Source organism: Marmota monax, unplaced genomic scaffold (assembly GCF_021218885.2).
Source record: "Marmota monax isolate L192 unplaced genomic scaffold, Marmota_monax_Labrador192_F-V1.1 WCK01_AAM20220418_F8-fsc00184, whole genome shotgun sequence".
Lineage (NCBI taxonomy): Eukaryota > Metazoa > Chordata > Mammalia > Rodentia > Sciuridae > Marmota > Marmota monax.
Genome location: NW_026695008.1, coordinates 424,858 through 439,146, shown reverse-complemented (window position 1 = coordinate 439,146; position 14,289 = coordinate 424,858). Strand labels below are relative to the sequence as shown.

The following is a 14,289-nucleotide window of genomic DNA, read 5'->3' as shown; positions in this document are numbered from 1 at the left end:
CTTAATCCTAGGCATTTCTTAACTCAATCAAGTTGATCATCCAGATTAACCATCACAACACATATTAATATTTTCTATGAATATTAGCATAACTTTGAAATTTGTTTGTATTTTTAACTAAATCTGTCATGCAAAAATGTCTACTTTAGTAGAATTTAAGTTGCTTACAATTTTTTCTTTAATCCACAAATATAAAAGCACATATCGTAGTATTTCTCTATTCTAGATAGAGCATATATTTACAAATAGATTTGTGGAGTCTTACACACTGAGAGGGGCTACTGTTTTGCTATGCAGGTTTTCTACTCCAATGGGTTCACGTTATTATTATCCTTGTGAAGGACCTTATTCTGTGATGTAAATGAAATCTACAACACTCAGCTCTATTAAGGAATCCTACCTCAATGATTCTGGATTGCATTTTCTAATTTGTTTTTGTAATTTGAAAATTGCAAGTTATTTTTTCCCAAAATACCTGCAGATAAATATTTCTTTACTAGCTATATGAGTTCCTATTGCCCTACCATCCTCTATCCTGATATTAATAAATTAGAAAAAACTTCTACCAGTCTAAATGTTTTAAAATGATATTTAATTTCTTCAATTTGTAATACATGACTAGTTTATAAAGTACATTTTCTGTTTATTTGTATTCAGATTTGGTCTATTGAAAGTGCCTATTTCTATCATTTTCTATTTCAACTACATTACATTTTAATAAAATATTTTTTAAAGTATATATTTTGCATATATATCCTTTGATATATAAATTGCACATATTTATTACTGTAAGTTTTATTAATGTTTTATAATGTTTCTAGCAAACATTTTTTATCATTCTTTTTTATATATCTGAATGCAAATACAACTAGTACATGTTTAAAAATTATTGTTCGTCCTTTATGAAGGACTCCAAATTCTTTATAGACATGAGATTTAGAAAGAAGATAAAAACAATTCTGAGAAAAAAGGCAGATGAGGTTGAGAACCAGTGACCTGCATCATTGCCTCCGGGTGTTGTAAACTGAAGCTCAATTATAAACAAAGGGTTGTATATTTTGTGGTATATTATAAATGAGAGTTCAAACAAAAATGGTTGTAAGAAGAAGATCATGTATTGAGCAGAAAATGGTGCAGTGCCTAGCTAGCAGATTTTCCTCAAGAGCACTACAACCTTGCTTGGAAACATGTCCTTCATTTCTGTTTTTTAACAACCATTTTAAAATTTGGTTTTCATTCCATGGTTATAGTCCTTGAAAAATGTTTTAACATTTACCAAAGGAATTAAAACAATATTTTAGATTCAACCTCTTCATGTATATTTAGATTTTTCTGTGACCAACATTATTGACAGATACAATATATTTGTGATTTATGGTAAAAAAATGACATTTAAATCATTAATAATTAAAGTACCTTTTAAGTATATGCATACTTCAAATATCAAGAACTAATCATAATAACTAACACTGACATGTAACTATATACTAGTCGTGCTCTCAATGCACCATATTTTAAGTTGATACTTGCCAACATCCTATGAAGAAAAAAATACCATTGTATTATAATTATGAGTATTATTTTTCAGATGGGGATTCTAAGAAACAAAGATATTAGTATTTTGACAAAATAAATAATAGTAAATTATAGGACTGGGATTCAAACCCTGAAAGTTTTGCTCCAGAATTAATATTCAATATCTTCAACAGTATTTTTCAAAGTTGTACCTAGTGGAACTGGGTGATCCAAATTCATTATTTTGAGGAAAACATAGGTGGGAATGGCTCTCTTTAAAATCAAAGGGAGATCAATGGAAGAAAGTGACTAAGGAGTGGGATGTGGGAGAATAGGGGGGAAATGCTGATGAATGATGCTGGCCAAATTATATTATTATATAATGCACATGTATGAATATGTAACACCAAATCCTATCAATGTGTGTAACTATAATCCACCATTAAAATGAGGAAATAAATTTCAAAAAGAATAGGGATCAAGATGAAACATTTATAAACAATAGCTATGTGACATTGATGTATCATTTAAATATATGGTGTTTTATAGTAATACATTTTTATTACACTGCATTAAGAAAATTAATAGCCTGCAAAGTATTGGAAATTAAGCAAATAACCATATTTTTCATCTTAAAGAAAGCACACATATATGTATGTATAAACTTTCTCTATAAAGAGCCATACAGTAAACATTTTAGAATGATTGGGTCATATAGTCTCCATTATAACTATATAGTTATGGTTTTCTAGAATTAAAGTATTCATAGACAATAGTAAACAAAACGGCATGACTCTGTCCCAGTAATATTTAATTTACAATAATTGGGGTAGAGTGGACCTGCCAAAGAATACAAAGTTAGTAGACATATCTTTAAAATATATTATATGTCTATTTTGGCATAAATACCAATAGTATAGTATCATATTAAATTATGGTAAAGGATGAACTTATATTCTATGGAAAAGCACATTAAATTGGGAGTCCATAGTCCCGACATTTATTCATTGCCCTTAATAAGTTGAGCAACCTTAGTAACCACAACTGACTTCAAAATGTATTCTAAACATCCAAAAATTAGGATTGGAAACACAGTAAATGTATGCTTCAAACTGAAACCATATGAAATTGATTCTTTTGGCTTTTTTATTATAAATATTAACATAGCACAAATCCATGAGTTTCACTGTGGTATTTCCACACATGCGTGTAAGACATCAATCATATATATACACTCTCTTCTTCTACTCTCTCCCATTCACCTCTTGCTACTCCCTCCCTCAGTACTATTCCCAGTCACTACAAGTTCACCATTTACTTTCAGGGTTTTTTTAATTTTTTTATTTGTTTGTTTTGTATTGTATTTAAGTTTCTATATATGAGAAAATATTTGTGAGAATTGTGTCCTTTTTTTTTTTCTTTTAACATAATGTCTTCCGGTTCCATCCATTTTCCTACAAATAACTTGATTTCATTTTTCTTCAGGGTTCAATAATACTCCATTGTGTATACATGCAGTGGTTTCCAAATCCATTCACCTGGTGGTGAGCTGGTAGGCTGATTCCATATCTTGGTTTCTTTGAGCAGTGCCATAATAAACTTTTATGAAGGAGTCTCTTTAGAAAGCTGAATTCATTTCACTTGTATAGCCAGGAAAGGCGTAGTTATATCATATGGCAGTTCTATTTTTAGTTTTTTGAGGAAAATCCATACTGTTTCCAAAAGTGACTGTCCTAATTTGCATCCCCAATAAACAGTGCATAAGTATAGCTTTTTCTCCATCTTTACCAGTAATTGTGACATTTTTATTTCTTAGTAATAGTCATTCCAGGTAAAGTGAAATGTAATCTCAATTAAGGCTAAAGATATTGAACATTTTTCCTTGTACTTCTTAATTATTAATCTCTTTGTTTGAGGTGTGTCTGATCAGATCATTTGCCTATTTTTTGATTGCATTATTTGTTTTTTATTGTTAATTTTGCTTAGGTCTTTATGTTCTAGATACTAATCCTCTTTCAGATGAATAGCTGACAATGATTTTCATCACATTATGTGTACTATCCCTTTACTCTGTTTGTTGTTGTTGTTGTTATTTTTGTTGCACAGAAGCTTTTTAAACTTATGTATAACATTTATCCATTCATGTTTTTGTTTCCTTAGTTTTAAAATTCCTATCTGGAAAATTGTTTTCTGTTTAATATCTTGAAACATTTCCCAATGTTTTCTTCTAATGGTTTCAAAACATCAGATCTTACCTTAAGGTACTTAATCCATTTTGAGTTGATTTTTGTACTAAGTGAGAAATACTGTTCCAGTTTAAACCTTCTACATGTGGACATCCCATTTCCCTACAGAATTTGTGGAAGAGTTTATTTTTCCTCCATATATATTTTTGGCACTATTTTGGACATTTTGTAGAATCAATTTACTGAGAATTCATGGTTGTCAACATCATACTGTTTTTGTTCCTGTAGCTCCATAGTGTGTTTTGAAATCAGGTTTTGTGATGTTTCCAGCATTACTATTTTTCTCAGGGTTGCTTTGTCAATTTGAGTTATTTTATATTTCCATATAAATTTTAGGAAGCTTTCTCTAGTTCTGTGAAAAATAACGTTGATATTTTAATGGGAATTTTATGGAATCTGTGGACCAATTTGTATAGCAGTATAGTCATTTTAACCATACCAATTATCCCAATACATGGACACTTCATAGCATCTTCTTCAATTTCAATCTTCAGTCTTTTAATGTTTTCAGTATAGAGAGGTCTTTCACATTATTAGATTTACTACTAAGTATTTTTATTTTTGTGGGTCTTGTAAGTGAAATTGATTTCCTGATTTATTTCTCAATGAGTTCATTACTGTTATACAGAAAGCTAATGATTTTTTATATTGATCTTGTATCCTACTATTTTACTGAATTTGTTTTTCAGTTCTAAGTATCTTTTGGTAGAACATTTAGAATTCTTTTATGTACAGAATAATATCAGAAACAGGGATAATTTTAATTGCTAATTTTGTATTTATGTATCTTTTATTTCTTTCTCTTATATGATCAGGCTCAGATATCTAATATATTTAAGGAGAGTTGAGAATGGGTTAACATGACTTGTTCCAGATCTAAGGAAAAAACCTTCAGTTTTTATCCATTCAGTATGAAGTTGGCTGTGGATTCGTCATATACAAGATTAATAATGCCAAGGTCTGATCCTAATTCATTTAAGGCTTTTATGATGAAGTGATGTTGAATTTTATCAAAGGCGTTTTCTGTATCTATTAAATTTATTGTATAATTATCCTACTTGATTCTATTTATATGTTGTATTGTATTTATTGACGTGCCTGTTGATCCAGCCTTGCCTCAGAAAAGAAAACAATTTGGTTATGCTGTAGAATTTATATATATATATATATATATATATATATATATATATATATATATATATATTTTTTTTTTTTTTTTTTTTTTTTTTTTTGCTGGTGCTTGAGATTAACCCCAGCATTGCTCCACCACTGAGAGAAGTCCACAGATCTTTTAAATTTCATTTTCAGATAGGGTCTCACTAAGTTGCCTAGGGTGGCCTTGAACTTATGATCCTCCTTTCTCAGTCTCTTAAGGAGCTGGAATTAAAAGTCTATATCACTGTATCCAACCTGTATGATGTTTTAAATGTGACATTGAATTAGGTTCAAAAGTATTTTTTGCTAACTTTTGAGTCTATATTCATAATGAATACTAGGTTATAATTTTCTTTTTGTTGTTGTTGTTATGTCCATGTCAGATTTGGGTGGTAGGTTAATACTGGCTTCATGGAATGAGCATAGAAGGGTTCCTTAGCTTTTCATTTTTTGGAATAATTTGGGGGAGCACTGGCATTAGTTTTTTCCTTTAAAGTCTGGTAGAAATCAGAAGTGAATTCATCTGGTTCTGGGATTTTCTTTGTTGGGAATATTTATTGTGAGCTCAATTTCATTACTTGATCTTTTTATAATTTTAAGTATTATTGGTTAAATTTTAGTAGGTCTTATGTGTTCAAAAGTTTATCCATTTCTTTGGTACTTCCCGATTTATTGGCACATACTTTGCCCACGTATTTTTTAATGATCCTTTGAATTTCTTGGACACTGTTGTATCTTTCTTGGTATCTGTTTTTACCTTTTTCTCTTTTTCTATTTGTTAGACAAGCTAAAGGTTTGTCAATTTTGTCTATCATTTTAAAGAAACAACTCTATTAGAGTGATATTTTAATTGTTCTTGTTGTCTCCATTTTATTGTTTCTGGTCAGATATTTATATTTCTTTCTTTCTATTGATTTGGTATTTGATCTGTTCTTGTTTTTATAAGATGTTGAGGCAAATGATTAGGTTATTTATTCAAGATTCCTCTGAGTTTTAATGTAGGCACTCATTATTACAGACTTATCTTTTAGGAATGTGTTTGTTGCAACTCACCTATCTGAGTATTTTGTATTCCTTTTTTTAATTTCATTTAATAGTTATTTTTTAAATTCTCCGTATATCATCATTGACTCACTGTTCATTCAATAGTGTAGTTGTTTAATTTCTGAATTTATCTTGCTTTTGATTTCTCATTTCATTCCATTGTGATAAGATGCAAGACATTATATAAACACTTATTTTTATTTGTGAATACTCGCTTTGCAAATTTTAACTTAATATATACTCTATTTTGGAAAATGATATAGGGGCTGATGAAAAGAATATGTATCCATCAGCTAAAGGATGGAATATTTGGTTGATATCTGTTGAGTGTATTTATTCTATAGTGTAATTTAAATTTGATACTTCTTTATGGAAATTTTGTTTGGATGAGATACAGAGATAAGACTGGTGAACTGAAGCTACTCACTGTTACTACATTACTACATTGGAGACTCTCTCTAAGTCTAATAGTATTTGTTTTATAAAATTGGGTCCTCTGGTTTTGGGTGTATGCAAATATATAATCATTACATTGATAAGGGAAATTAGTTTTCCATTTTGTCTGTCTGAATGAGCCAATCCTTTCATCACTATATAGAAGCCTTTGTTTCTTCTGAATTTGTCTTAAAGTTTACTTTGTTAGATAGAAATATTCCTTTTTATTATTGGATATATTTGCTTGGAATACATTTTCCATCTTTTCAGTTTAGGATTGTGTATGTCTTTGCAGGTGGGGTGAATTTCTTCTAAGCATTATTTGTAGACTCTTGTTTTTTTCTATCTATTTAGCAAGTCTCTGCCTTTCAATTTGATAATTAAAACCAATTACATCCAAGTTATTATTGAAAATTACTTTTTTCTTTTATTTTGGTTGTTTTGAATGTTCTATGTACATTTCTTCCTATGTACTTAATGTTATTAGCTTGATGGTGATTGTTTGATCATTTTTGATTCTTTACTGTTTCTTATTTGCATGGCTTCTTGGCTAGTGAGATACTTTCTTTCACATGGTTGCATGATTTTGTTTACCTTTCTCTTCTGCATGTAGTATTTCCTTAAGCAGCTGAATTTAATTCTGGTTTTATAGTCATGAATTCTCTTATCTTATGCTTATCCTAGAATTTCCTTTTGATTGTGAGGGTTAAAACTACTGAGTGTAGTAATCTTGTCTAATGGGTTTTCTTTCTATTGTCACTTGATGCTTTTTGCTTGCTGATTTAAATATTTTCCCCTTGACCTGTGCTTTTGGCCATTTAACTAATATGTTGTGGAGAGGTTATTTTATGATCATGTCTTTTTGGGTTTCTTAATGTCTGTATTAATTGGATATCCTTGTCCTCCCAAGATTTGCAAAATTGTGTTATTATTTCTTTGAATAAGTGGTTTATGCTCTCAATCTATTGCTCTTCTTCCTCAGGAATGCTGATGAACTGTGTTTGCTTTATGTTTGGAATGTTTTTTTTAATGGTGATTGAGAGATTGTACATATTCTTTTCATTCTTATTTTTTTTAAATTTATGTCTGAATATAATATTTTGTGGAACTTACTCTCAAATTCTACTATTAATCTATTCTGATGCCAAAGCTTTCAATTGAACTTTTAATCTGGCTTTTTAAGGTTTTAATTTTGAACATTCCCTTTAGTTCTTTTGCAAAATCTGTCTCTTTACTGAATTTCTCATTCATATCCTACATCTTCTTCCTCAAGTCATACAACTATTTTTCTACATTACTTGGATTTTATTGAGTTTTTTTTAAAATCTTTCTTTGAATTTTTTTGTCTCACATTTCATTTATTTTGACATTTTTAGAATCTCTTTCTATAGATGTATAAACTGTAGGGACTATCATATGACCTTATATTTTTCATATTTTTTGTGTTTTATCTTGAGATTTGTACATCTGCTGAGATGGAGAGCTCTTCCACTTTTATGTGAGTAACTCTTTAATAAGAAGCTTTGGGGTGGAGATGTTGGTTTGTTGTGTGATTTTGAGTTCACTTCTAATTAGACTTTGTAATGTAATCTTCTGTAGCTTCTATGATTAGTGAGTTTGAACACAATGTGTAATGTTTTGGTGTCTTTCTCTGTTGCAGATCTTACTAGAGTGGCATCTGCTATTTCAGAAGGGTGAAATGTCACCAAAGAGTATGTGAAATGTACCCTTTTTTGGATACTCCAACAATGAGAGTGGAAACCCAAATCAGGTGGCATGGATTTTTGTGAGAATTCTAAATATTAGAACTATTACTTGAAAATAATTCTGTACCTGGTTGCTCCATTCATGGTGAAGGTTTTGGAAATTTTATTCTTGTTTAGACACTGGTGTGTTTCCTGGCATTTCATGGGGAGCTGTATATAACTCTCCTTCTGTGACACTTATATCCATGCTCATTGTCAATGCATGATCTGACAGGGTGTGGGAAGGATGGGTGCTGAGAAACCTTATGGGTGTAGTGTCCACAACAGTTGTGTTATTCATCTTTTCTGTATCTGTGGGAATGCCTTTTCAGGAGTGGGGCATCAGGACTTCCCTAGTTTCCCTACTTGGGGGTGAATTTCAGTTAGGGTTTTTTTTGGTACCTACTATACTTTAAGTTGAGATATCCTTCAAGGTTTTAATGAGAATAGGTCATGGTTGGAACTAGGTACAAATCAGCTTGGAGGGGCTAGGAGTGTACTTCAGTGACAGTACTCCTGCCTGATATACATGAAGTCTTGACATGAATCTCCAGTCCTGCAAAAATTGAGATAAAAGAAGGAAAAAATAAAACAAAGAAAAATATAAACCTCCAAAGATGAAAAAATATAAACAACAACATTAACAACAATCACAACAAAATAAAGGTGGATATTACATAAGATGACATATTATTTTAAAAAAAAATGTGAAAGTAAAAAAGAGAAAAGGAAAGAAAAATTTTATAAAAGATAAAAAATTGTATGTATATATATGACCTATATATCACCAAATATGTATTATTATATAGATGCGCATATATTTATCATATATGTGATGTGTATGTATAACAAAAAGTCTTTTTTCCTATCAAAGTATTCTAATGAAGAAGCAAGTGTGAAAAATCTTAAACTATTCTAATCAAAGCTGATGCCTGGGTCTTCTTAGACTGAATCCATATCCAGAGTGAAGGCTGGGAGTTATTCACCTCCCAACTTTTTCTGTTGTTTTGTTTGTCAAGTGACTAGTGGGAGAAATACATGAGTGAAAACTTGGAATTTGTCTTAGCCACTTTGGACAATGGAATGAGCTAGTATGGAATGGGTAGCTTGACAGGTTGAGGTTAACTCCAGAGCTTAACAGGCTTTCTGTTCAGAGGACAGAATAAATACCAGTGCTAAGGAATGCCATTGGAGACCTCAGAGAATGAGGAGAGGTACTAGAGCTTAAAAGATTTGTGCTGGGAGCAAGGGACAACATGATCTGCATGATCTGCCACCCTCACTACAGCTGCCCTCAGCTTTGGGTTCTACATGAAATTACAGGTGACAATTTACTTCCTGGACCCTGTAGCAGGTCTCCTGAGCTGTACATTTTAAAAAGAAATGCCCTCCACTCCCTTCTACATTGCAGTCTATGTTTCCCATCTCATAATTCTCAGTGAGTTTAAAACTCTCAATTGATGTCAAAGTTTGTGTCCTGTCAAAAGACAGCCACTTGCTGAGGTAATGCCAAGACAATGCTTTTGGATTCCAGAGACTGGAAAATGTAGTGATTTCTGTCCCCAGAAAAGTGAACTCAGACAATAAGATCTTTCTGAAGATGGTTCCCTACCATAGTAAGATGAGAACATTCCTGGAAATGCAGAGAACTTCTCCTTAGCCAGCTCACCATGCAGGTCTCAGGACTCTTAATTATTTAAAGCATACATTTGGAGGTGTTTTTGAATTTACAAGTGATTTTGCTTAACAGGATATCATAACATGGTCCATGCCATGGTGCCACCAAATTATCAGATGGCTGAATCAGTGGGAAAAAAAATGGTTGTTAATTATAACTTAGGTAAAATATGTGTGGAAAATGTAACTTAAGTATAGCATATAAGTGATAGTCTAAAAACTCTTATAATGGAAACAGTAATATGTGTTCAGGTTTGAGTGTACAATTATTGTTTATTATTTCAAAATTCACTTTAAAATTTTTTTCCTACTCATCATGACAACATCAGCATGGCCTTGAAAAACTGAAGCAAATCTTTTCAAGAAATATAAATATCTTTTTTGAAAAAAAATTCATTTTAGAATACTCTGCCCAGAAATATTATTTAAGTATGAGTTTATATAATTGATAACTATGAGAATACTCTGCCTAGAAATATTATTTAAGTATGAGGTAACTATACTGATAACTAGGTGAACATATCTTATCTTTTAGATAAAAAAGTATTTTAAATATTTTTTTCTAAATCTTGTGTATTTACAAAAGCAAAGCACCAGTTATTAAAGTGTTGACTCATTAAAATTTGAAATTCAAGAAAAGATATATTATTTCAACTTTACATCAGTTTTATCTGGAATTTGAGTAAAAATAAACCACATACCATGGTTGATTTTTTAAAAATTTATTTCATGTGATCCACACAAATCTTTATAGAAGGGAGAAAATTCTGACAATATTTTGAATACTGTTATGAATTCAGAATATATGTTTAGTGCTGAACATAAAATTATTTTTAATCTAATAATAAAAAAATTTTAAAAATATGGAGCACTGTATTGTGGAAATAATAATAGTTTTGCTCTATTGTGAAATTTATGAAGTATTTGGAATTGGTTGTGTTATACACATAATTATTAATAGCACCAAAACAAACTAAAGTCCTCTGATATTGAAGTAAGTTATTAAATTCTCAAATTTACAAATTTAAAAACATACAGATGGTGTGACTAAACTATAAATTAAAAAAAAAAAACTGAATTTTTAAAGTTAGTGCTTTAGCATGGCATGAGATAATCCTTTTTCTTTTTAGTCACTTAAATGACCACTTTGTAAAGCAGCCCTATGTATCCTAAATTGCTATGAAATACTTTATAAAGTTATTCCTCTACATTTGGATGCAGTTTTATCATATTAATTTGGGAATTCATTAATCTAATTATAAATAAATAGAATGCCCAAAACTCTAGTTTTCATAGTATTTACGAAGTTCTAATAATTGAAAATACAACTTGTAATTAAGAAGATACTCAAATGTAGTTCTTCAGATTAGACACAGAATTTTACAAAAGACACTATTTACTGCAAACAAAACAATAAAATACAGGACTGGGTTTTAGGCTTGAGAATGATTAACTTTAATGATAAGAACAATAGAAAGTATAGGACTAAAATCTTGATATAAATAAATAAATAAATATCACAAAAAAGAACCAGATAAATACAGTTTTATGATCTATAGACTGCTCAAAGGAAATATTTTCAAAGAAAACTGTGTACACAGGAATAGAAGAGGAGTGAAGAAAATAGAAACTAAGAATGGATCAAGCTTTCTGTCTGTGGATGGCACTGAGAAAGCATTGTTAAAGTCTCTCTTTCTACTGCTGTCATGTCTAAATCAGAGTCCCCTAAAGAGCCCAAACTGCTGTGGAAGCTATTCATTGGGGTGCTGAGATTTGAAACCACTGACAAGAATCTGAGAAGCCATTTTGAGCAATGGAAAATGTCCACAGACTGTGTAATGAGAGACTCAAACACCAAGCACTCCAGAGGCTTTGGGTTTGTCACTTATGCTGCTCTGGAGAAAGTGGATGCAAGCCATGAATGTAAGACCACAGAAGGTGGATGGAACAGTTGTGGAAGCAAAGAGAGGTGTCTCAAGAGAAGATTCTCAAAGACTAGGAGCCCACTTAACTGAAAAAATCTTTGTTGGTGGCATTAAAAAAGTGACTGAAGAACATCACCTATGAGATTATTTTGAACAGTACAGGAAAATGGAAGTTATACAAGTTATGACTGACCAAGGCAGTGGAAAGAAAAGGGGCTTTGCTTTCGTAACTTTTGACGACCATGTCATTCAGAAACACCAGGTGAATGGCCACTGTGAAGTGAGGAAAATCTTATAAAATCAAGAAATGGCTAGTGCTTCATCCAGTCAAAGAGGTCGAAGTGGTTCTAGAAACTTGGGTGGTGGTCCTGGAAGTAGTTTTGTTGGAAATGACAATTTTGATCATGGAGGAAACTTCAGTGGTTGTGGTGGCTTTGGTGGCAGCCATGGTGGTGGTGCTGGATATGGTGGCAGAGGGAATGGCTACTATGTATTCAGTAATGACAGAAGCAATTTTGGAGGTACAGGAAGTTACAATGATTTTGGCAATTACAACAATCAGTCATCAGATTTTGGATCCAAGAAGGGCAGAAACTTAAGAGGCAGAAGCTCTGTACCTCATGATGGTGGAGGACAATACTTTGCCAAATCACAAAACCAAGGTAATTGTGGTGGTTCCAGAAGCAGCAATAGCTATGGTAGTGGCAGAAGGTTTTAATATTGGCAGGAAACAAAGCTAAGCAGGAAAGGACAGCCAGAATGGCAGGGAAGCTACAGGTTACAACAGATTTGTGAACTTAGCCAAGGAAGGTGATGGCAGGGAATAGCTGCTTCAAGAAGACATAGTTTAGACATTACTCATGTGTGTGGGCAAAAAAACCCTCAAGGTTGTATTTGTGGCTAATTGTATAACAGGTTATTTTAGTTTCTGATCTGTGGAAAGTGTAATCATTCCAACAATGGGTTTTAATGGAAACTTTTTTTTTTTGTACCCATACTGTTGATTGCTAAATGTAACAGTCTGATCATAATGCTAATTAAATGTAAGATGTGAATGAAAAATGAAGAAACAATCAAATGTTTATATAAGAATAATTAGCATCCAATGTTAAAGAAGTGAAAATATGGCAAACATATTGTAAAGATTAGGTTGATTTTTTTTTTCAAAACTACAAAAGACATCATTCCAGAAATCTGGAAGCATACATGCAACAAAAAAGAAGGAAGCACTACACTCATCATCATCATCAACAACATAAATATGCTGAAATAAAAAATAGAGATAGCTTTAAAATATGTAAAGATATACAAGGATATGACTGTGGATATAGTTATACAGATAAAAATATTTTAAAAGAAACAGATTGAGCCTCACAATTGACTTATCCAAAGAGAACATGGATACAATAAGGAAATGAAATCATACAGCAAAAATGATAAAGCAAAATGAAAATTAAAGAATGTAATGTATTTTAATGGGGAGCAATCCTCTTTGTGTGTGTGTGTGTGAGTGTGAGTGAAAGAGAGTGTGTTTTCCTTTAGATACTGATACAATAATTTGCATCAGGGCATATAAAATAAAGACCTAATTGAGATTATTTGCTACTTATGACTATGGATACCAAGAAAATAAGATTAACTAAAATCCCAGAGAGCTGTTTTCTGTACTGGCGAAAACTATAAAAGTAAGTAATGAAGTCATAACTTTGTTTTCAGCCTAAACCATGTTGACTCCTAATCCAACTTCCATGTTTCCCCTAACACACACATTTTTATATGTGGAATGCTGATATTAATTTTAATCTGGATTTATTTTGTGCCTATGACATTATTACTCAATCTCTAGAACCGCCACACTCTTATTTCAGCCCTTGCTTATTTGGCAACTTAATTAGCATCCATTTTACACAAAAATATACCCTCCTGATAATCTCAAAATATTATACAACTGGATACAAACATTTCTCTTTGAACTCCAGACTCCATATATAACTCACCACCTATGTAAGCTTTCTACTCAATGCATAATTACACTTCCCCAAAGTAGCAATTGGTACATTTCTTTCATTAAAGGTCATCTTCATTCATCTGCTTGTCAAGAAATTCTGAGTCATCACTAGCTACCCTCACTCTTACAACATACCTTGAATAAATCATACCATTGTTTAGATAGAGTCTAGCTATAAAATATTCTCATTATTTAATTTTCTCCAAACCCATTGCCATTTTGTTTCAAGTCACTATTAATTATAATCTACATTAATTCAATAAGACTTCTTTCAATATTTTCTCCTGCTTAGAAATGTACTCCAATATTACATCAGGCTTTAAACAGGGAGTCCCTTAATCTGTGTATTCTGATACACTATCATTTTCTCTATTTCTCAATTTTCTGTAGCCACAGTGGCTTATTTTCATATACAAACATGTGATGCCTGGGTAAGCCTCAGGGCTATGTATTCTAAAGCATTTTCTCTCCATAAAAGATTCTCCCCTTGGATATTCACATTGCTAATCCTCTGTATTCTTGAGGTCTTGATGCTAGTT

The 14,289-nt window shown here is 31.5% G+C and overlaps 1 pseudogene; it reads left to right on the top strand.

Moving 5' to 3' along the window:
- Positions 1 to 11,523: 11,523 nt before the first annotated feature.
- Positions 11,524 to 12,460, top strand: LOC124081393 (heterogeneous nuclear ribonucleoprotein A1-like; annotated as a pseudogene).
- Positions 12,461 to 14,289: the final 1,829 nt, after the last annotated feature.